The sequence below is a fragment of the Chenopodium quinoa genome, unplaced genomic scaffold (genome assembly GCF_001683475.1).
Source record: "Chenopodium quinoa cultivar QQ74 unplaced genomic scaffold, ASM168347v1, whole genome shotgun sequence".
In the NCBI taxonomy this organism is placed as follows: domain Eukaryota; kingdom Viridiplantae; phylum Streptophyta; class Magnoliopsida; order Caryophyllales; family Amaranthaceae; genus Chenopodium; species Chenopodium quinoa.
The window spans coordinates 4,051,909-4,077,254 of NW_018745675.1; positions in this window are offsets into that span (position 1 = coordinate 4,051,909).

The following is a 25,346-nucleotide window of genomic DNA, read 5'->3' on the forward strand; positions in this document are numbered from 1 at the left end:
TGAGCAAGCATCCTACCACCTATATGAGAAGCACAGTAACCAGAGTGAAGATCATCTAGTATCTCTCGTCCCTTTTCAGGAGTAACACACTTTAAGAAGGGTTGAAGGTACCCCCTCTTGTGAAGTTCTCCCTTAATCATTTCAAAACAGGTGGCTCGTTTGTTCAGTGCTGCCGCCTGTTGAGGATCATCCGGCAATGTACCGTTTGTCAGATATGCCTTGATTGAATCCATCCAGGTTGAGCTTCTGTCTAGGATTCCAATAGGGTTTTCCTCGATGCTTCTCTTCTCCATTACTTCCCAAAAAACAGTTCGAGGAGTATCGGAGAAGGCGGATGATGCTAATTTTGACAGTGCATCCGCCTGGTTGTTTTCTGATCTCGGCACTTGGATCAGATGGAAATCCTCAAGGGAGCCGACTGCTTGTCGGACCGCCTGTAAATACTTGATCATGGCCGGATGGGTTGCTTCGTATTCGCCATTGTACTGACTCACTATCAATTGTGAATCAGAACAGGCGTCTATTTTTCTTGCCCCTGCCGCCTTGCACATGCGGATCCCGGCTAGTAAAGCTTCATATTCTGCCTCATTGTTTGAAGCCTGAAAACTGAAGCGTAGAGCATACTCGAACCTGTCGCCCTCTGGAGATTGACATACGACGCCTGCTCCACAACCATTTGAAGTAGAGCTTCCGTCCACATATACCTTCCATACTTGGTCTGGAACTTGAGAGTCAGGAGGACGAGTCATCTCTACAATAAAGTCAGCAAAGGCTTGCCCCTTCACTGCTTTTCTAGGCTCGAAAGTAACTTCGAGGCTCTGTATTTCTATGGCCCATTTGATCATTCGTCCTGACGACTCCATGATGGTAAGGGGCCGCTTGATTGGTTGGTCGGTATACACGACGACTGCATGTGCCAAAAAGTAGGGCTTCAATTTTTTGACAGCCATGAAGAGTGCAAGACCAAATTTCTCCACTAGGGGATACCTCAACTCGGCATTTTTCAGTACGTGACTGACAAAGTAGACCGGGAGCTGACAGCCGTCCCTTTCAGCAAGGAGCACAGCGCTTAACGCATGATCAGAGACGGCCAGGTACATGTAGAGATCCTCTTTGGGCAAAGGGCTGACCAGCCTCGGCAAGGAATGCAAGTGAACTTTTAATTTCTGGAAGGCGGCCTCAGCATCCGGCCCCCATTCAAACCTTGCCTTTTTCTTAATTGCCTGGAAAAAGTATAGGCATTTGTCGCCTGATCGGCTTAGGAATCTCCCCAAGGCCGCCAGACAACCTGTTAACTTCTGAACCTCTCGGATGGTACGAGGCGACTGCATGTCAATGACCGCCTGCACCTTCTCAGGGTTCGCCTCTATTCCTCTCTGATTGATAAGGAATCCGAGAAATTTCCCAGACTCAACTCCAAATACACATTTCTTGGGATTGAGCATGACATGGTGCCGCCTGAGTGTGGCGAAAGTTTCTCGGAGGTCCGTCAGATGATCTTTCTGAAGTTTAGTCTTGAAAATCATATCATCAATATATGCCTCGACGTTTCTCCCAATCTGATCAAAGAACACAGTGTTTATCATTCGTTGGAAGGTAGCCGGGGCATTCTTAAGACCAAACGGCATGACCGTGTAACAGTATAACCCCTGATCAGTGACGAAGGCCGTCTTCTCCTGATCTTTCTTCCATAAGGGAATTTGATGGAAACCAGAATAGGCGTCCATAAAACTCATCAAGGCATGACCCGCTGTTGAGTCGACCAGGTTATCAATTTTAGGCAGAGGGTAACTGTCTTTGGGGCACGCCTTGTTTAAGTCTGTGTAGTCTACACACATTCGCCAGGTGCCATTCGGCTTTGTAACAAGCACCACATTTGCAACCCAGTCTGGGAAGTAACATTGCCGAATGAACCCTGCATCAAGTAATTTTTTAACTTCGGCGGCTGCCGCCTGACTTCTTTCTTCGCCATGGTTCCGCTTCTTTTGCCGTACCGGCTTCTTTTTCGGATCCACAGCGAGTTTATGTACTGCCAAATCAGGACTAATGCCTGGCATTTCTTGGACTTCAAATGCAAAGATGTCCTTGTATTCTTTCAATAGGTTGTGAAAGTCGTCACCAAGGTTTCTCAGAGCAGTCGTCCCAACTTTGACTGTTCGGTCAGGACGTGAGTCGTCTAAGATCAGGTCCGCATGCTCACCAGCCGGCTGAGGGCGGAACTCATCCGGCCGCTCCTCTGCCAATGATTGCTATTTTCTTGCTTTTCTTGCGGACTCTGTCTGGGACGCCTTTCTCTTTTTGTCGCCTGTTTCTTGAACAAGCGCACTCTCCTTGACATTGTCAAGGTCTGTTTTTTCTCCACTTGACCCAGTGGCCATAACAGTGGGCTTGACATCCGAGAGATAGCACTCTCGGGCCATCCTCTGATCTCCCCTTAGGGAGCCGACTGTTCCATTATCCCTCTCAAACTTAAGCAGCATAAGAGACGGGATTATAACAGCCTTGGAATTATTCAGGGTTGGTCGACCCAGAATCATGTTGTAGGCCGAGAGTTCCTCTACTACTAGGAACCGGACTACCATGTGTCGTCATTCCCCTTTTTCGCCCAGGCGAATGGGTAAATCTACTCGTCCCAGTGGGTGGACTCCTCCTCCTCCAAACCCTATTAAAGGGTGGGAGGCCAGATGTATGCAGTCCGTCTGATATTTCAGTTTTGACAGACATTTGCTGCTGATGAGATCTGAGGAGCTCCCGGTATTTATGAGGATTCGGCCAACTCTCTGGTTGGCCACTTTACATTCAATAACGAGAGGGTCGTCATGCGGCCCCCTTACCCCTCCTAGATCCTCTTCAGTGATGACAATCTCAGGAAATGTATATTTGGACGGCCGTTCTTGGTGAACGGAATTTACATCTAACCGCCTTATATTATCTTTGTTGCCCCTAATAGTGGGGCCGCCTCCTGAGAAGCCGCCTGCAATGGTGTAGACGACTGCATCATCTGTATCGGAACTGTCAGCCTGTTGATTCTTTTTGGCCGACTGCTTTTTTGAGGAAGTGTTCCCCGTAGATTTCTTGACATAAGTGTCAAGATCACCTTGCTCAGCCAAGCGGTCTAGGTACCGCATGAGACTGATGCAGTCATTGGTGTGATGACCAACGTCATCATGATAAGCACAGATTTTATCTTGGTTCCGGTTGTTTGCAGAACCCTTCATGGGGACCGGCTTCTCAATTGAGAACCGTCCCTTTATTTCTTTTAGGATAAACTGGTTATCCTTGTTAAACACATACTTTGGGGAGTATGGTTTGAATTCTTTTTTCTTTTTCTGGGCCGGCTGTTTAGAGGAATCAGCCGCCCAAACCTCTTTTCTTTTCTCATCTTTGTTAGACGACTGTTTCTGTCGTCCTTCTCTTTTGTCGAACCTTTTCCCATCCGACTGTTTTATTGTACACAGATCAGTCGCCTGTATATAGGCTTCTGCTTCAATCAAGGCCTCTTGAAGAGTCGCCACCCTTTTTCGAACTAAATCAAATTTGAAGGTAGACCCGTCTTTGAGACCTCTAAAAAAGTCAGTATAAGCTACCTCATCCAGTAACCCTTGAATCTGTATTCTCATCAGGTTGAACCGCCTGATGTAAGAACGAAGCCCCTCCTTCTCGCCCTCCTGAATTGTTCCCAAATCAAGGGTCGTTTTCTTCGCAGGGATGTTCATGGCGAAGTTGGAGGCAAATAAGTAAGCAAGCGTCCTGAAGCTGTTTACACAACCAGTCGGCAGGTTGCCGAACCATTGCTGTGCGATTCCCTTGAGAGTCGCTGGGAAACACTTGCACCAAGTGGGATCATCCAACCCTTGAAGGTACATCAGGTTGGTGAATGCCATCAGATGGTCTTCTGGGTTAGTAGTGCCGTCATAGGCGCCTACTAGTACATTTTTTACTTTGGCCGGCTGAGCGGCTTCAGTAATTTCCTTGGAGAAGGCCGACGGCTGTTCACCAAGTCTAAGCAACCGTAGCTGCCAGTCCATAGGTTGGACGTTTTTTGCTGCAGGTCCACCAAATGGAGGTGGCTGTATAAAATACTGTTGTTGCGGCACAAACGGTAAGTTTGGTACCGCCTGGGCACTATGAAAGCCGGACTGACGGGAGGTGCCGCCTGACTGACTCTCATGGTACGACTGAGTATGCCTCATCGAGGCATTTCGCAAACTGTCTTGAAAATTTGAAGTAGAAGCCGACTCTGACAATCGGTCACTCTTCTTCTGCTCTAGCAGTAGCCGAGCATCTGTGAACGTTTGCTTTGACCCGTCCGCCTGAATATGACGAACCGGTTTCCTATTTCCTGTAGGATAACGGAATTTTGTGAAATCAAGGGCAGGTGGCTCCCGCTTCCTAGATTTAGGATGAGGAGTCGCCTCTCGCCCTTGAACTGGCTTCCTCTTCTGTGAAGTGGAAGGCTTCTTGGCCGACTGCTCCTTGACTGAAGCAGGCGGCTTCTTGTTGATCAACTCTTGGATCTCTCCCTTGAAGTCCCTCATGAAGGTCATGAGTTCGTTCCTTGTGATGGGAGCAGACCCATCAGTCGGCAGCTGCCGAACAGGCGGTGCGCCTGCTGGCTCGCTTCCTGTTTGAAGATGCTCCCGTTCCCTCCTTTCGGTATGACGGGTACGTCGGGCCCTTAGGGTCCCGTCTGGAGCTGTATGAGTTTCAACTTCAAATTCACTTTCGGTGTCATGGTCCGACTGAACTTGAGGGTCGTTTAGGGGAAGCCTCTCTTCAGGAGTCGGTACAGACTTGGATGCCATCTCTGAAGTACTCTCCCCACAGACGGCGCCAAATGTTTCGGGGTTTTCTGATGTCCTGCGGGAGAGTTACAATTCCGAGACTGGAACCGGACGCTTGTACCTGCACAATAACGGAGACTCCTGAGAGCTCCGCCTCCAACGGTCAAGTTAGTACCTGATTAAGGAGTAATTAATACGGAAATTAAAGTAATAAGACCTCTCTAGGTGAGAGTGTTTAATGTTGGTAATCTGCTTTGTTAGCGAGATTAGCCGGTTATTAGTGTTCCGTAATGTTTCTGTTCTTCTCTGTTCTTCAGGTGAGATTAATTGCTTGATAAATTGCTCTCTTAATTGCTTGATGTTTTCTTGATTGCTTGATCCTCCCTTTTAATGAGGATTAATTAAGTATTTATAGTCTTGAGAAGCGTGCCACTCTCTAGGTTTAGGGTAAACCTAGGGCTGACCGGGCCTCTAGACAGGATTGGGCCTTGTTGGCCGGTTTTCCCATTTGGCATGGGTGGACACGTGGCGTGCCTCGATTGGTCCGTAGAGGACGTATCTGTGATTGACACGTGGCAGGCTCCTATTGGCCTACATGAAGGACACGTGGCGGAACCTGGTTGGTCCACTTGTCAGACGGTGATTGGTGGATAAAAACCCCCTAATCAGGTGCCACGTTTTTATCATGGTTGGTTCTCTTGAAGCACTTCCTAGGATGACACATGTCACTTCCTCATTGGTCCACATATTTAGGGTATTTTTACCTTAAAAATTTGCCCCTCATAGGGGTGACGTGGCAAACCACGTGACGCCTGTAACACATGTCAGGCATTCAGAGGGTGGCAGTTATTTTAACCGTTCACCTTCCCTTTAATTTTACAAGGATGCCCCTGTTTTTACCCTTCTATAAATAGAAGTTTACCCCCCTCATTTTCGCACTCTTTCGAAAAATCTTTGAGAGAGAATCTGAGAGTTTTTCAGGAGAAAGAAAGATCTTGGCACATGTGTTGACGTCGTCTACTTAGTTCAAGTTTTACTTTAGGTAATCTTTCCTTTTACTATCTCCTTTGTTGTTCTTCATTTGTTTTATTTTGGCCGCTTGTGATTGCTTTCTGGTTAAAAATGGTTTCTCAAACACACATGGCACAACCTAGGTTAGTTGTTAGCCGGTCTCTCGGTACAATTGAATCTAGGACTAGGGGTGCTGTCTCCCTTTTACATTCTTCCGAAAGTCCGATTGGCTCTGTGTCTATGCAGGACACAATGGTCAGAATAAAAAGTACAACCCGCGAAGATTAGGAAGACGGTACCATTAGGGTGCCGATTAGAAAAGTCATTAGACTCCATTCTAAGAGAATCCGACGAGGAGTCCGGAAGTGAAATTAGTGTATCCGGCTCTATACAGGGGTCGCTTCGGTCGGATGTTGAGTCAAGAAACAAGGAGAGCATATCCAGCATTAAACAAGGGTCACTTCAGTCGGATGTCGGGTTTGACGGTTTTGGTAGATAGTCTGGGTTAGATCCGTCTGTGTCGGTTTGAGAGGCCTCTAAGAAGGGAGAGTTGGCTCCCTATTTCCATCTTATCCTCCCACACACTTACAAGTCCATGCTCAAGAAGCTGGATGAATTCAAGTCCAACCATATTGTGGGAGGTGGATATGAGATTAACATGCCCCAGTCGGATGATACAGTCGTCTGGCCGCATGACTACGGGAATGGGGACCAAGGCTTAGAATGCTACGAAGTGGCCATTCAAGCCGGCCTTCGATTCCCCCTTCATTCGGTAATCAAGAAAATCCTAGACGGATACTGTCTGAGAGTTTGGCAACTTGCCCCCAACTCTTCGCTTAATATTTTGGGGTACGTTTCCATATGTGAGATGCTAAAGGTAGAGCCGGGCTTTAAGGCATTCGCCGAAATGCACTTTTTTAGCAAGGCTCCTAAGGGAGGTGGTTGGTAAACCTTGACAACTCACAAGGAGTACATGATGACCATCTGCAAGGAGTCCAAGTGGAAGGACTGGCAGAACAAATTCTATTACATCATTTCTCGCCGGATATTGATAGAAATCTCAAGTACAACTCTTGGAACAAAAACCCGTTGCTTTTGGGTAAGAAGGCGACCCTACCGCCTGTCCCTGATAAGGGTTGGATGAAATACTAGAACCCGACCTTTTCAAAGTGAAGATCCTCAACCAGGGGGTGTAAAATAAATTGTCCCAAATAGCTAGATTCCCATATACGACTGGCTCTCACATGGCACCTATTTGGCCGCCTGTGGCCTTAATACTGAAATGAATAGAGGTAGTTGGCCAGATGCCTGCATTATGTATACAATTTGTATGAGTGTTGTGTGTGTGTATTTTTTTTTTAATTTTTTTTACATCTAGTTGCTTTTGCAGAAAAAGCCATGGAGAGACTTTTAAAGAACAAGACGTCTGCCATCTCTGTAGCAGGCTATCGCATGAAAGCGAAACAGAAGGCCCAAGCCTTCAAGAGGGATTAGTTGGAGTATGTAAGCCACCTATCTCTTTGTATATGTTTGTTTAATATACAAGCCGCAATTTCTGTCTGATCCTAATAAATTGATTTAATCTTCACAGGAGGGGCATAACAAGCCACATGTGCTACCCCAGTCGTCCTAGAAGCCGTAGCGGATGCGTTCGACCGCTGATGACCGGACGCCTTCTAAGGCAAGGAAGACTGGGTCTTTCCGGACGCCATCCTGTGCGAAGTCGGCGGATGGCTCTAAAGAAGTCGAACGTCACTGCGACGTCGAAGGGTGAAATGCCACCTAGCGGTGCTACCGGCTCAGCAGCAGCCGAACCCTGTGACAATCGTCCAATGGAGAGCGAGATAGCCACCCCACAATAGATTAATATTAATCCGCCTTTGTCTTATCCTTGTAAGGTCAAATCATATAATCAGTCACCTAGAAACTCAGAAGATACGCCGTCTATCGATCAAGCTTACGTCAGCTATTTACGAAGTGTTGATTTTAATGCAGATTCAGCCGTAGGCCGGACGTGTAGTAGTTTTCCAAGAACATGCTGAAGGTCGTCCCTCAAGATGACCGGGCGGCAATCAGGGGAGTGGGGACGCTTAACTTTGACCCTATCTGTGCTTTGTTGGATGAGGTAGACTGACTTATTTTGTTTTATGTGGAATTTTTCTAAATCCTTTTTTTTTTGCCGGCTGCAGACTATGTTACGGATGGATGGGCTCAAAAATCCATTTGAGCACAAGCAGAAGGAGGTAAGCAGCGCCACGACTTGGGTTGAGTCTGCCTTGGATATGGCCCAATTTAACGTTACAAAAAATAAGTTACTGACCCGAGATATTCTTTATTCTCAGGCGACTTCCAATCTGCAAGTCAAGGCCAATCTTGATGCTGCCAATAAGAGGGTGGCCGACTTAGAGGATGAGCTAAAAACTGCCCAGGCCAACCTCAAGGCCCTGGAGGGAGCTGTCATGAGGCAGACGACCTCTGCATTTAGAACAACACTTTAAAGAATCAACTTGCTTCCCAGGCGTCCGAGTTGAGAGCTAAGCTTAGGGCCGAGCTGAATGCCTAGATTGAGGATGAGAAGGCCCAGATAGTTGCTGACAATGAGGCCGACTGCGTCACTCGGATGCAGATGGCATGGCAGGTCTTGTTCCCGAACGATGACTATTCCATCTGGGAATATCAATTCGATCGAGCGACTGATATCCTAGAGGCTCAGCAGCAAGAGTAAGTGTAGCCAGCCGAGGGCGAGCAGATGGCCGATAATGAGGGGCAGGAGCTTGAGCATGAAGAGGAGCAGCTAACCAATGATACTAAAGAGCCAGTTGTCAATGAAGGGCAGCTCTCCCCTCTAGAAAATTAAGCTTTTAGGTGTTTGTTTCTAGCCTGATGGAAAAATACTTTGCTTTTTCGGCCTTTGAGCCGAGTATATATGTACTTTTACCGACCATGGGGTCGGGTTTCAACAATTTCACATGTTGCATCCGGTTAACAATTTCAATTTGCAGATCATGGGATCGGTTTAACTTTTAAATATATATATATATAATCATGCCGACTGTGTAGTTGGTTTTGCAAAATTTAAAATTTTTGAAGTTTGAATTTTCATAATTTGCATGAATTTTACAAAGTGTCTAGTCGCTTTATTCTATGCATGTGGTCTCAGTTTGTTGTACCAGATGTCCTTGCCCCTAGACGATTGTTTGGTTGGTTTCAAAATTGGATTGATTAACTTAGGAAATTTTTATACTTAAAAGAATATGACTAATTTCTAACTCAACCAATCACTACAGTGATTGCCCTAGACCTAGTAAACAATCGTCCATTGAGCAAACGGTAAACTTATTGGCACACAGACGAATTTTGGCCGTTTTTATTCCATTGGTCAAGCGGTTTGTTTTTAGCCGTCCGGGTCATATGACCAAACAATTTTGTTAAGTCTTAAACTTAGTCATAAAAACTGTACCTTGAAAGACCAATCAGCCAAATGACTAGCAATAGCAGACGACTATTGGCCGTCTCTACCCCTTAGGGCAGGCGGTCTGATCCTAGCCGTCTGCACTACTAGGCTCGATGCCTAAACGGTTAAATTTGTCCAACTAGGTTATAAGAGTTTGATTGACATTCTCATCGAGAAGGTCGGGCGGTCTAGAGGCCGTCTGGAATGTAAATGTGCATACTTCAGTGGTACTTGGGAAGTTTTTAATCTTTAAGACTCACAGGCGGTGGCCGTCTAATTTCCTATAGGGCAGGCGGCTTCCTATACCGTTTGCAATTTAGTAATTACATACAACTTTTAGAGCCGTCGGATTAGACTTAGTTAGTTCATTCGAGTGTGAAACTTAACTAAGTTGGTTAAATTTTAATCTTAGGAAACCAAGCGGTAGAAGGTCGTTTCTGTTCCATTTAGGGCAGGCGGCCTTCTTTGGCCGACTCGGTCACAATTTAAAAATTGAAATTACAAATGATTAAGGACTGTTACACTTAAGGCAGTCGGCTTTAACCGTTTGAGGAGCGTGTTTAAAGAGCAATGTACCACTCGAATGGGAAATTCTCTCTTTAAGCGAAATTACCCAAATGGATGTCACCAAACGTCTTACTCTATTAGAGTGGACACTTGGATCAGATTTTTATCCAGTACAAAGCACAAACGATGTTTTGCCCATTCTTAGGGAGACGTATCCAACATTGCAATAAATAAAGACAAAATTGAAGTAAAAAGCAATTCTTAATAATTAAGCTTTTCATTTACAAAAGTTTACAAGGCTTAGAAGTAATACTTTTTCAAGTTATCTATATTCCAAGTTCTGGCAAGCTGCTTGCTGTATGGAGTTTCCAAACGGTAGGTGCCGCCTCTTACTTCTTCATAGATCCGGTAGGGGCCTTCCCAATTAGGAGTTAGCTTGCCTTGTTCATTGGCCCTAACGGTTGCCTCCATCATTCGTAGCATAAAGTCCCCTACTTTCAAGGGATGTTTTTGTACTCTTTTGTTGTAGCTCTCAGACGATAAATTTCATGGGGCAAGGTGGCATTGCCCCAGTGTTCAGGTAAAAAGTCTAATGTCAGTCGCATGACTTCTCAGTTAGCCTCTTCATCATACAACATGACTCAAAGAGTTGTCTCATAAAGCTCAATGGGTAAGACGGCTTCAGCGCCGTATATCATGAAAAATGGTGTTTCGTCGTTTGCTCCTTTTGTCGTCATTTGGATAAACAAGTGTACATGAATCAACTCTCCAGCCCACAGACCGCCAGCTCTCTCTATTTTCTTCTTAATGTCGTTTGGGATGAGTTTTTTGAAAGCTTCAACCTGGCCGTTTGCTTGTGGCCGGCCAAATGATGCGAAATGGGAAATTCCTTGATCTCTTAACCAATTTTTAAGGTTAGTCGTCTCAAATTGAGAGCCACTATCAAAGACCATAGGCATAGGGACCTCATACCGGGTGATGATGTTCTTCCAAATGAAGAAGATGTCATCCGTAGTCTTTAAGCCTTTGACAACCTCAGCGTCAACCCATTTCGTGAAGTAGTCAACAACTACTAGAATGCACTGCCTCCGGCCTTACACAGGTGTATACGGACCCAAAATATCCATGCCCCATTTAGCAAATGTTACTAGGCTATGAATTTCAGTCAGATTAGTTGCCGGACGGTGAATAAGTTTGCCGAACCGTTGACACTTGTCACACTTTTTCACCATTTCCATGGCGTCTACTTCCATAGTTGGCCAAAAGTAACCTTGCCGAGTGGCTTTCCCTACTAGAGCCCTGCCACCTATATGTGAACCACAAAGCCTTGATGCAAATCATCCAAGATCTCATGCCCCCGTTCTAGGGTTATACATTTCGAGAGAGGCTTGAGGAAGCATATTTGTGAATAATTCCACTTCGTGCATTTTGAAGTTGGCCGCTCTTTTTTTCATGGCAACCATCTCTGGATAAATATCCGGTAAGGTGCCGTCTAGTAGATAAGCCTGGATGCCATCCATCCAGGTTGAGCTCCGGTCGAATACATTGATGGGATTTTCTTCGATACTTCGTTTTTCCATAACCTCCCAAAATACCGACCATAGTGTATCACAGGAAGCAAAGGATGCCAATTTTAACAAAGCGTCCGCATGATTGTTCTCTGACCGGGGCACTTAACTTAGATGAAATTCATCAAGTGTCCTAGCCTTAATTTTGACTGCCTGAAGATATTTGATCATAGCCAGATATGTTTCGGGGTTTTATGTGTCCCTCGGGAGAGTTACGTCACTAAGTATAGACTCCGGGAGCTTGTACTTGCAAAACAACGGAGACTTCGATTGGGTGGAGTTCTGCCTCCGACGACCAAGTTAGAACGTGTACGGAGAATGTAAAAAAGTGCGGAAAGTAAAGTGAGATCTTCTCGGATTCCGAGATTAGGTGTTTTTCTCTGTTTATGAGAGAATTGATTATTGTGCAATTATTGAATAAATTCATGTTCCCAAGGTGGGATAAATCTCCCTATTTATAGGGTCATGGGGTTTTGTGCCCCCATCCTAGGTTACGGAAACCTAGGACTAATGGACTGTGCCGTTTTAGGGTAGTCTAGGGAATTGGGCCTTGAAGGCCTCTAATTCCATATGGAGTATCTGCCTGCCACGTGTCTAGCCCTGGTAGGTCCACTTTGGGCTCTCCTTAGGGTGACACGTGTCACACTCTAGTTGGTCCACGTGGCGAGGTAAAAAAACCCAAATCATTTGCCCCTCACAGGGGTGACGTGGCACGCCACGTGACGCTTATGACAAGTGACACGCATGCTTGGGTGGACAATATTTTATTGTTTACCTTCTGGTGTAAATGTCAGGGTTTCGCCTGAGATCTTTACCCCTCTATATATATGTTCTTATCCCCTCATTCGCATATTCACGAGAAATTTTCAGACAAGAGAACCTTTGACTTTTGAGAGAATTTGTTTATTACCGCTTGAGTTCGATCCGCCTGCATTACAAACGTCCTAAGAGGTTCCTTCAATACCTTTAATACAAGGTAACCGCCTGCTTAATCTCTTTCTTGTTCTTTAATTTTCCGCCTGTGTTTGTTATTCCTTGTTTTTCAAAATGGTTTCACAAACACACACGGCACGACCTAGGATAGCTATTAGCCGGTCATCAGGGACGGCTGAATCTAGAACTAGGATTGCTGCCTGCCCCCACTTGGAATCCCTTCTGCAAACATCCCCGAATCTGACCATCTTTGTGTCCGTGCAGGACACTATGGTTAGAACTAAAAAGACAGCCCAGGCCCTATTGATGAGGAAGATGCCGACGTGGTGTGCCTCAGTCGTATGCAACCAAAAATATCACAACTAAGCTAACTGCAAATAAACGTAGTTAGGGAAGTCGAGTTCGAATCCACAGGGAAAAAGGGACTAATAACTGGAAACCTAAGTGGAAATACTCTAGGACGGTAGTAACCTAAGTAACGAGGGGGGTTTTCACGAGCAATGATGATAAATGAACTAAGTAAGAACAACGAACGTAATGAATAGGTAATCAATGAGAAGAACGGTCTTGGTTATGCGAAATCCACTAATGAACATACAAATTGATCATAGAAGTCTCCTCAATCAAGCTCTATCGAACACCTTGTTGTAGAATTCCTAGATTCTAAATTCTCATAAATAGTTAGAAATAGCAAAGCGCTCCTTTCTAACCCTTTCCAATGCACAATTCAAGACAAGCGCTCTAAATTATCCACAAGAAGAAAATAAACGGAGAAATCAACAAGGATTGAATAAATTAACATAAGCGGTCTAATTTCTTCAATAATATTATTCCCTCTTCAAGTTATCAACCAAAAGCATGCATCAATAACCTAAAGTTGCTACTTTGGAAAGATTAATTAGATGCAAGCGAATCCAATAATTCTAACCTAGCAATTGATTAAAGCAAATCATGAAATTAATTCAAGGAACAATATATATTCAATAGATATTAAGAGAAGAAAGATCTCACAATTCGTAGCTAAAAGCTTCAATCTTTAACCAAGAATCCGGAAGATTAAGCTTCCATGGATTCTAATTCCAAAACAAAGAATTCTGAAAATTCCAAGAAAACCCTAGAAAGCTTTTTTTTCTCAAAACTTAATTCTCCTTTTCTAACTTGAAACTTAATTAAAACTAAGCTATTTATATGTTTCTATATTTTAATAACATAACACAATAATAATAATAAAATAATATCCAAAACACGAGCCAAAACAAAGCCAAATTGCTGAAAATTAACCAAAACAGCCCGAATTTCTGCCAGAGCCGCTGCCAGCTGCTCTGGACCCGCTGGCAGCTGCTCTGGCAGCCCCTCACTCTGGTATACCCGCTGCCAGCGGCTCTGGCCAGCTGCCAGCGGCCCTGGCAGCGGTTCCTGCTGTTTTCGCCTTCTTTCCTTGCTTCTTCTTCTTGCTTTGCTTCACCTTTTCCTCAAGCTTTCTTCCTTGCTCTTCCATGCTCCATCACAACTCTCAAATCACGAGCCAAGGTCCATCCTTCTTACATAACTCTTCATTGGTTCCCGAGCTCACTCACTCACTTATACTCATAAATCCCGCCTTTTGCACATAAGTGAGATCACAGCCCAAAACTCACAAAAGCTAACAAAAGTACATATAAAGCATCAAAACACACCCTAAAATGCTTCTCTCAACCCATGATAAGAAGGCTTATCAAATTCCCCCATGCTTGAACCTTTACTCGCCCTCGAGTAAACTTAGAGAATAAAACACATCCTCCTCACTAAGGTTCAAAACAGAAGATGGTGGAATCAAACTAGCTCTATGCACTCAAACTCAACAAAACATCCTAGTACTTATCAACCAATCACAATCACACTCCCCCATACTTCACACTTTGAATCTCCCTTTTTTCTTATTTATCAATTCATCCCCAAAATCAACTTGGAACGATAAACGCATAGCCATGAGTATGAATATTCTCAACCGCCTAAAGAAATGAAATTTTTGATAAAATTGGGCAAACAAAAACTCAACTTAACCAAAAATCTCATAAAAACACTTCCACATTCAAGAGTGAAAACAAACAACTCATGCTCTCAAATTCCTAAGATGATCAACAAATTCCCCCAAAATCTCAACTATCTCCCAAAATCACCAAGATAAAACCTACCCCGACACCTCCTTATATCTCCTCCCCTTATGACACCGACTCCGGCAAATAGATGCGAAATTTCCTTGAAAAATCAAATTCATGAACATTTCTCTCTTTTTTCTCTCATTTTGCCTAGGAGCCCTTTCGGGTTTTCATCCTAGCCTCTCATCTTTTTCCAAATCTCACTTTCTCACCCACTCATTAGCCACTTTTTTGCTTAGGTCGCCCTTTCGGGTTTTCAACCTAACCGGGCCCCCATTTTTGCCTAAGCCGCCTTTTCAGGTTTTCGACTTAGCGGGTTTCTTTTTCTTTTTTCTTTCTTTCTTTTTTTTTTTTCATACTTTTTTCTGTTTTTTTTTTCAAGCTTGCTTCATTGAACCACAATTAAGATAGTTATACAAAACATGAAATCAAGATAACTATACAAAATTCAAAGAATATATGCAAGAATTTCTTCCTCCCCCCCCCCTACTTGAATGAAGCATTGTCCTCGATGCAAGAACAACTACAATGAAACCAAAAGTAAGGGAAAAGGAAGAAAATCGTTACCATCTCAATGAGAGGGACCTCCAGAGCCAGAAGAGCCGGCATCGCCCCGAGAAGCACGCCTCTCGGAACGACGCAAAGCACGGGATGCCAAATGATCCATGAACGCCTCAGTTGGAGGCTCATACTGCGGATACTGAGTGGTGTAAAACCGACTCATGCTTCTTTGATATGCAAGCAGCTCGTGCATCCCATCGCACACCTCCTCTAGTCTATCATCCACATCAGCCCTCCATCGAGGCCAATCATCGTGCTGCACTCCAGCAGCATCCTCACCCCCTTCCTCATCAACAAACTCTCCGCCCATATGAACATCGGGATTCTCCTCTCCCATGTTCTCAACTATGATTTCAGCATCTCCCAAATAAGGAGCAACATCCGGGTCGGGCGGAAGGAAAAAGTCTGCAGCAGTAGGGCCAAAAGGTAATGCTCGTCCCTCGGGACGAGGAAGTCTCAAATAGTTCAAACCCTGCGGTCCGTATCGCCAGAAATAACTACCGGCGACGGGGGAACGCGATAATAAACCGATCTTGACCAGAGTCATGATGTTATATGTCAAGTATGTCGAGTCTACTGGCACAAGATCCTCAGGGGGTGGAACATTCAAATAACAGGCTAGCAAAGAGACCATGCCACCCATACTAATATGGCCACTGGAGTTGGACTTCACCTTTACACAACTATCAACAAAAATCTCCACCCAATTGGGCGTACCGACACCTTCAGGGGTCATCGCCCACAAATACGACAATGTGACTTTGGGGACCTTAGTGGCCTCCCCTTGGCATAGAATAGTGGACGATATAAACCTATGCACCAGTCTAAGGCATGGGTGGGTGATTTTGAAGCTATGATCACCGTGAGGATCAACCTCACAACCAGTTATAGCCCTCCAAAATACTCGGGACGAGTATGAACTATGATCACCCCAACGGTTCACCAATGGGGGTGCATCCCAACCAAATGCCATACGCAAATCATCATAAGACATCACATAATTCCTATTGTTCAAATTAAAGGATATTTGTTCACGTCCTTTAGTAAGCGTTGAAAGGAATTCATATGTATACCTGACATAGGTGGGAGCGCATTTGGTCATGAAATTCTCGAGACCCACGTTCCTTAGCAAGAGCCGCACTACTTCCTCCATCTCTAGCTCTTGTAAAGCTTCTAAGTCAAAGAACTTGGTGCATTGCACCGTTCGTCGGGGATGTTGAAGCTTAGTCCATACGCCCTTCTCCTTGGAATGCAACCGAACACCCATGAAACCATCCCCTTGAGGCAATGGAGGTGCCTCCCCTTGACTTGAAGAAGCCCCTTGCTTCTTGCCCCTTGAGGGTCTTGATGGAGATGAAGCCTTGGACCTCTTGTTATCCCTTCCCATGACTTTAGTTGTATGCTTGAATCTTCACCCTCACCTTCAATTACAAGAAGTTCACGTTGCACAACCTCACAACCACTCAATGTCACCCTTGGAATCAAGAGCAAATGGAAAACCTAGGTTGTATTTGTGAAGGGAATTGATGGAAGGTAAGGATTTGGGGAAGGAGAATTGCTAGGGTAGATGTGGAATTGGAGTGTGGGAGTGAAAGAGTAGAGAGAAGGAGGAGAAAATGCTTAGGGTTGATGTGAATTGGGGGATAATGAAGGAAGAAGATGGAAATTGGGGGAAATAAGGGGAAAAAAAATCGGGGAGAGCTGTAGGAGCCGCTGGTAGCGGCTTGAGGCCCGCTGCCAGCGGCTCTGGCAGATTTTGGTGATTTTTTTTTTTTTTTTTTTTTTTTTTTTATTATTTTTTTTTTATTTTTTTTTTTTTTGAAATTAACAAAACGTAGAGGGGGGGCCCGCTGGCAGCGGCTTGGGAGCAGCTGCCAGCGGCTAAGGCAGACAGAGGGGTTCTGGGGTGCTGGGAGGGCCGCTGGTAGCGGCTGCAGAGCAGCTGCCAGCGGTTGCAGCAGCACTTGCTCCCCTTTGTCTGTTTTTTAGCTGGTTTTGCTGCTTTTCGCGCGTAACAATCGCTCCCGAGGCCTCCCCTACACAAAAACAATAAAAAGAAACACTTCACATCACCAAAAAAAAAAAAAAAAAAAAAAATAAAAAACAAACTACGAAAAGAAATGGGGAAAAGGTTTCGATCGGGTTGCCTCCCGATTAGCGCCTTTGTTTTACGTCGTTGGCTCGACGCGGCTCATCCCACTTCGCTACTCCATTGATGGCTCGTAGAGATCGATGCACTCCACGTTCTCGGTTTTGAAACCCTCGAAGTAGGGTTTGAGCCTTTGGCCATTGACTTTGAAAATCTTATCGGTCTCGAGGCTTTGAATTTCAACTGCTCCATGCGGATATACATTCACCACTTGAAAAGGGCCCTCCCAACGGGACCGAAGTTTTCCCGGAAATAATCTAAGTCGGGATTGATATAGGAGTACTTTGTCACCGACTTTAAACTCCTTCCGCGTGATCATTCGATCATGCCATAGCTTGGTCTTTGCTTTATAAATATCTGCATTCTCATAGGACTCAAGCCGGATCTCCTCTAGTTCTTGGAGTTGCAATTTCCGATGTTCACCTGCTTCATCCATTTGCATGTTGAATGACTTAACCGCCCAATATGCTTTATGCTCAAGCTCAACCGGAAGATGGCACGGTTTTCCGAAGACAAGGCGGTAAGGGGACATCCCGATAGGTGTTTTGTATGCGGTGCGGTACGCCCATAGAGCATCCTCCAACCTCAAACTCCAATCCTTCCTATCCGGATTCACCGTTTTCTGCAGAATTGACTTCACCTCTCTATTGGACACCTCGGCTTGCCCATTGGTTTGTGGGTGATAAGCCGTGGAGATTTTGTGGTGAACAGAGTACTTCCTCAACAAAGCACTCACTGTACGGTTGCAAAAGTGTGTTCCACGGTCACTTATCAACGCCCTTGGGATTCCAAACCTAGAAAATATGTAAGCTTTGATAAAACCTGAAACCACTTTAGAGTCATCAGTCCTAGTGGGTATTGCTTCCACCCACTTCGACACATAATCACAAGCAAGAAGTATATAAGTAAAACCGTAAGAAATAGGGAATGGTCCCATGAAATCTATACCCCAAACATCGAATATTTCACAATATAGAAGAGAGGATTGGGGCATTTCACTTTTCTGGGAAATGTTACCTACTCTCTGGCAATTATCACAGGATTTACAAAATCCATAGGAATCTCGAAACAAACTTGGCCAGTAAAAAACCACAGTCGAGAACCTTCCTTGCTGTGCGTTTGGCTCCAAAGTGTCCTCCACAAGCATGAGAATGACAGAAGGTGAGAATGGGGATCACCTCATTTTCGGGAATGCATCTGCGAATGATTTGATCGGAGCAGAACTTCCACAAGTATGGATCATCCCATGCATAGTACTTCGCATCAGTTCGAAGCTTGTCCTTTTGAGACTTTGTGAAACCTGGAGGAAACTGTTGAGAAACCAGAAAATTCACAATGTTAGCAAACCAAGGGCGCAAATCCTTAAGAGCAAATAGAGATTCATCCGGAAATTCTCCTAGGATTTGATATTGGAATGATGGTTGATCAACAATATGGGTCAAACGACTCAAATGATCAGCAACTAGATTTTCCGCGCCTATCTTGTCCTTGATTTCTAACTCAAACTCACATAAGAGCAGAATCCATCTTATTAGTCTTGGTTTGGCCTCTTTCTTCGTCATCAAGTGGCGAAGAGCTGCATGATCAGTGAAAACAATTACTTTAGTACCAAGCAAATAAGATCGAAACTTTTCTAGAGCAAATACTACAGCTAACAACTCTTTTTCTGTGGTGGTGTAGTTTCGTTGGGCTGAATTGAGGGTCATTGAGGCATAATAGATCACATGAGATGCCCTCCCTACTTTCTGGCCTAAAACAGCTCCAACTGCATAATCACTCGCATCACACATTATCTCAAATGGTCGAGACCAATCTGGGGCTTGAATGATAGGGGCAGAAATGAGCTTAGCCTTCAATTCGTCGAAAGCCTTCTTGCAATCATCATCAAAGTGGAATTTCACATCTTTCTGCAGCAATTTGCACATAGCATTTGCAAGCTTTGAGAATCCCTCAATGAACCTACGATAGAAACCTGCATGGCCAAGAAAAGAACGCACTTCACGCACATTAGTAGGATAAGGAAGAGACTGAATAGTGTCAATCTTAGCCTTATCAACCTCAATACCTCTAGAAGAAACTACATGACCTAACACAATGCCCTGTTGGACCATAAAATGACATTTCTTAGAATTCAAGACAAGGTTAGAGTCAATACATCTTTTGAGGACCATAGATAAGTGATGCAAGCATTTATCAAAAGAATCACCATACACAGTGAAATCATCCATAAATACCTCCATGAAATGCTCAACAAACTCAGAAAAGATGCTCATCATGCATCTCTGAAAGGTTGCAGGTGCATTACATAGGCCAAAAGGCATACGGCGATAAGCAAATGTGCCAAAAGGACATGTAAAAGTTGTCTTTTCCTGATCTTCAGGTGCAATGGGCACTTGAAAGTACCCAGAATACCCATCAAGGAAACAGTAATAGGATTTCCCTGCAAGTCTTTCAATCATTTGGTCAATAAAAGGTAAAGGGAAATGGTCTTTCCTAGTTACTGCATTCAACCTACGATAATCAATGCAAACTCGCCAACCATTTTGAACTCTAGTAGGAACCATTTCACCCTGTTGATTTTCTACCACAGTCACACCACTTTTCTTAGGAACCACCTGCGTAGGACTGACCCATTTACTATCAGATATAGGAAATATCATTCCTATTTGCAATAATTTTATGATCTCCTTCTTTACCACGTCCATCATGGGAGGATTTAGGCGACGCTGAGGTTGCCTCACAGGTTTGGCATCATCTTCTAACAGAATACGATGCATGCAAGTGGATGGACTTATTCCCTTAATGTCTGCAATGGTCCATCCAATAGCTAACTTGTGCTCTTTCAGCACTGTCACCAACTTGTCCTCTTGCTCCTTGGTCAATTTGCTTGAAATTATAACAGGTAAAGTATCGTTCTGACCAAGGAACACATATTTCAAATGATCAGGAAGTGGTTTTAGCTCCACCTGGGGTGCCTGCAAAACAGAAGGTAAGAGTTTATCAGTAGGCACTGTCAATGGGGTAGGTGTCGAACCTGGTGGTCTAAGTGGAAGCTTGGAATGACCATTCAACTCTGCTACCATCATCTGCACACTATTAGGCAAAGGAATATCCAAACAATCAGCAGATAAATCATTAGAAATGGAAGTGAGGAGCGCATCCTCGCCCTCAACATTGAAGACATCCTGCACTATAGGATCAATGATATCAATGGAACACAAAGAATGAGTGTCAACAGGGTATTTCATGGAATCATAGATGTTATACACAATTTCTTGTCCATCAAACTCCATAGTCAAAGAACCAGTAAAAACATCAATTTTAGTCCTAGCAGTTTTCAAGAAAGGTCTTCCTAACAAGATGGGTACTGCTTGTCTATCATGTTCCATATCAAGCACATAAAAATCAGCAGGAAAAATTAGTTCATCAACTTTCACAAGCACATCTTCCACTACTCCCTTAGGATAAACATTTGATCTATCAGCTAATTGAATCACTACCCCGGTGTCATGTAAGGGTCCAAGTTCCAAAGATTTGAACAGTGAATATGGAATAACATTAATTGATGCACCCAAATCCAACATTGCTCTACGAAAAGTGGTGTCCCCTATTGTAACTGGAACAGTAAACATACCAGGGTCACTGCATTTTTCAGGAAGTTTCTTTTGGAAAACTGCAGAAACATGAGCACTGACTTTCACTTTTTCCTTCCCTCCTAACCTGTGCTTCCTCTTAATAGTACAAAGTTCTTTCAAAAATTTAGCGAATCGAGGAACACTCTTTATTAAATTCAAAAGGGGAATGTTTACCTCACACTTGCTGAATGTTTCATAGATATCTTTGTCCTTCTCATACCTCTTCGTTTCTTTCAAAGCTTCAGGAAAAGGTGGTGTGGGTTCATAAGATGGAAAAGTGGGAGGATTTGCTACAGCTTCATGTTCCACTTCCTTCTCCTCAGCTCCAATCAACTCTTCAGCCCTCTTAGTTGCAATTTCAGTCTCTTTCAGCTCCTTGCCATTTCTCAATGTAATAGCGTTGGCTTGTTGCTTAGGATTCAACTCCGTTTGAGATGGAAGTTTTCCCGAATCCTTAGCTTCAAGTCTGCTCACTGCACTTGAAATTTGACTCACTTGACTTTCCAAATTCTGAATACTGGATTTGGTCTCTTGCTGGAATTGCACCATGTTTTGCTGCATAGTAGAAACATTAGAAGTTAGTGATCTAATCATTTCATCTGTTGACATATCATTCGAATTTGAGCTTTGGCCTTGAGGTTTGGCCAATGGTGCCCTATATTGCTGATAATGCTGCTGGCCTTGAGCATTTTGCTGTTGTTGTTGGTTCCCCTGGGAATTCCCATATCTCAAATTTGGATGATCCCTCCATCCTGGATTGTATGTATTCGAATATGGATCATATCTTCTCTGAGGACCTTGCCCTTGGAAACCCATTGCATTGGCCTGCTCATTCTGTTCCTCTTGTAATTGAGGACATGCATCAGTGGGATGTCCTGTGGAGGTGCATAAACCACAAGCATTCAGTTGCTGTGGATTCCTTGAGTTCACCATGAACTCACGCATCATAGAAGTCAAATCAGCTACTTGACTCTCTAACTCAGTTGTATTTGAATTTGCTGCATTCACCCGGCGCGTGGGAGTTCTCTGACTGAACTGCATAGAATTCTCTGCTAGCTCTGCAATCAGCCTAGTTGCATCTCCTGGAGTCTTATTCACTAGCCCTCCACCACTTGCTGCATTCACCATCCTCAAATCATCATCTGTTAGACCTCCATAGAAGTATAGGATGAGGTCTTGATCGGAATACCCATGGTACGGACAACTAGCACACAATCTCTTGAATCTCTCCCAATACTCATACAAGGACTCATCTTCCTTCTGATCCACATTGCTGATAGCTTTCTTAAGGCTTGCAGAAATAGTGGCTGGGTAATACTTCTCTAAGAAACACTTCTTCAAACCTGCCCAATTTGTTATGCTCCCTGGGGGAAGATAGTAAAACCAATCCTTCGCTGCATCTTTGAGAGAAAAAGGAAATGCTCTCAACTGAATTTGCTCATCAGTCATCCCAATCGGTTTCATGCTAGTACATACCACATGAAATTCTGGCAGATGTTTATTTGGATCTTCACCCTTCATGCCATGGAATGCCGGCAATAGATGAATTAGACCAGATTTGATCTCAACATTAGCACCTTCCTCCAACTGCTGATATGCGATGCACAACGGCTGTTGGTTCAAGTTAGGAGCTGTTAGCTCTCTCAGTGTTCGATTTTCTGCCATCACTTCCTCTTCTTGAATGTTGAAGATGTATGTTGATTCACTGGGGTTTGTTCTTGCCTCTCTTCGCAACCTGGAAATATTTCTTTCAATTTCTGGATCAAACTGCAAAACTTCTTTGTTAGCAGAACGGGTACTTATCATACCCTAGCGAACAAACAAAGAAAAAAAATAGCTAAGAACAATCCTAAAATAAATTCTACTAAGATAAACAATTAAACGGTAACGCCTTAATTCCCCGGCAACGGCGCCAAAATTTGGTGTGCCCCAGTCGTATGCAACCAAAAATATCACAACTAAGCTAACTGCAAATAAACGTAGTTAGGGAAGTCGAGTTCGAATCCACAGGGAAAAAGGGACTAATAACTGGAAACCTAAGTGGAAATACTCTAGGACGGTAGTAACCTAAGTAACGAGGGGGGTTTTCACGAGCAATGATGATAAATGAACTAAGTAAGAACAACGAACGTAATGAATAGGTAATCAATGAGAAGAACGGTCTTGGTTATGCGAAATCCACTAATGAACATACAAATTGATCATAGAAGTCTCCTCAATCAAGCTCTATCGAACACCTTGTTGTAGAATTCCTAGATTCTAAATTCTCATAAATAGTTAGAAATAGCAAAGCGCTCCTTTCTAACCCTTTCCAATGCACAATTCAAGACAAGCGCTCTAAATTATCCACAAGAAGAAAATAAACGGAGAAATCAACAAGGATTGAATAAATTAACACAAGCGGTCTAATTTCTTCAATAATATTATTCCCTCTTCAAGTTATCAACCAAAAGCATGCATCAATAACCTAAAGTTGCTACTTTGGAAAGATTAATTAGATGCAAGCGAATCCAATAATTCTAACCTAGCAATTGATTAAAGCAAATCATGAAATTAATTCAAGGAACAATATATATTCAATAGATATTAAGAGAAGAAAGATCTCACAATTCGTAGCTAAAAGCTTCAATCTTTAACCAAGAATCCGGAAGATTAAGCTTCCATGGATTCTAATTCCAAAACAAAGAATTCTGAAAATTCCAAGAAAACCCTAGAAAGCTTTTTTTTCTCAAAACTTAATTCTCCTTTTCTAACTTCAAACTTAATTAAAACTAAGCTATTTATATGTTTCTATATTTTAATAACATAACACAACAATAATAATAAAATAATATCCAAAACACGAGCCAAAACAAAGCCAAATTGCTGAAAATTAACCAAAACAGCCCGAATTTCTGCCAGAGCCGCTGCCAGCTGCTCTGGACCCGCTGGCAGCTGCTCTGGCAGCCCCTCACTCTGGTATACCCGCTGCCAGCGGCTCTGGCCAGCTGCCAGCGGCCCTGGCAGCGGTTCCTGCTGTTTTCGCCTTCTTTCCTTGCTTCTTCTTCTTGCTTTGCTTCACCTTTTCCTCAAGCTTTCTTCCTTGCTCTTCCATGCTCCATCACAACTCTCAAATCACGAGCCAAGGTCCATCCTTCTTACATAACTCTTCATTGGTTCCCGAGCTCACTCACTCACTTATACTCATAAATCCCGCCTTTTGCACATAAGTGAGATCACAGCCCAAAACTCACAAAAGCTAACAAAAGTACATATAAAGCATCAAAACACACCCTAAAATGCTTCTCTCAACCCATGATAAGAAGGCTTATCACGACGCTATTAGGGTGCCAAGAGATGAGGTTTTTGATCACCCACCCGGCACTCCAAGCACGCCAGATGACTCCATTCTAAACGAGTCAAATGATGGGGCTGATGATAGTACATCCGGCTCTAAACAAGGGTCATCCCAATCAGATGCTGTTTCTGGCGGTTCTGAAGATAGAATTGTGCTGCCAGTGTCCCATGAAGAGCTAGAAAGCTCTGAGTCTTCCTCTGACTTTGAGGAGGAGGTTGCCTCTCCTGAAAGAGGACAAGGGGAAGCTTCTTCCTCTTCTCAAAATTAATTTACCCCCTACTTTACCCATGTCGTTTTTGGGACTTAGAGAAATATGCTGAATAAACTTGAGGAATTCCGGGACACCTATGTCATGGGGGTCGGATATGAGATTCATGTCCTTGACCGGACGATACAGTCGTCTGGCCATTCAATCAAAGTTACGGGGATCAATGTTTCGGTTGTTATGAAGCTGCGATACAGGCGGGCTTGAGATTCCTGTTTGATAAAGACATTGATAAAATCCTGGACGGATACCGCCTGGGTGTTTGACAGCTCGCCCCTAACTCGTGGGTGAACGTTCTTGGATACTTCGCCGCTTGTAAGATGCAGCGGGTGAAACCGGGCTTTGAGGCCTTTGCTTCGATGAATTATTTGAGCAAGGCTACTTAAGCAGCCGACCTTGGGTGGTACACCCTAACTTGTCACAAGGGGTTCACTGGGCAAGGAGTCAAAGTGGAAGGACTGGCAGAGCTGATTTTACGTCATCTCTTCGCCAGATCCCAAGTGGAATCGGAAGTATAAGACTTGGAATAGGAACCCGTACCTTCTAGGCTAGATGGAGATCCTCCCGCCTGTTCACGAGGAAGGCTGTGATCAAATTTTGACGCCAGGCTTGTTCAAGGTTTCCACCAAAACCTTAGAGGGAGGGAAAGAAAGGGAAATAATTCCGCATAGTTACATCCCTAAGTTCAAGTGGCTAAGGGACCCTTTTTATTTAGCCGCCTATGGTCTTAGCACAGAAAAAACAAAAGGTAGTTGGCCGGATGATACCGCCTAGCAATATATATATTTAATTCTTTTTCTTATTTCTTATTGACGCTCTTCCGAACTTTTTTGCAGTTGAAGCAATGTCGCAACTATCTCCGAGTAAGAAACCCACGAGCTCTGCTGCCGCCTATCGCCAAATGATCCGCCAGAAAAACCAGATCTTCAAAAAAGATCAATTGGAACATGTAAGTACTGAACAATTGTTGCAGTCAGGCGGACCTTATTGTCATGAATTTGACA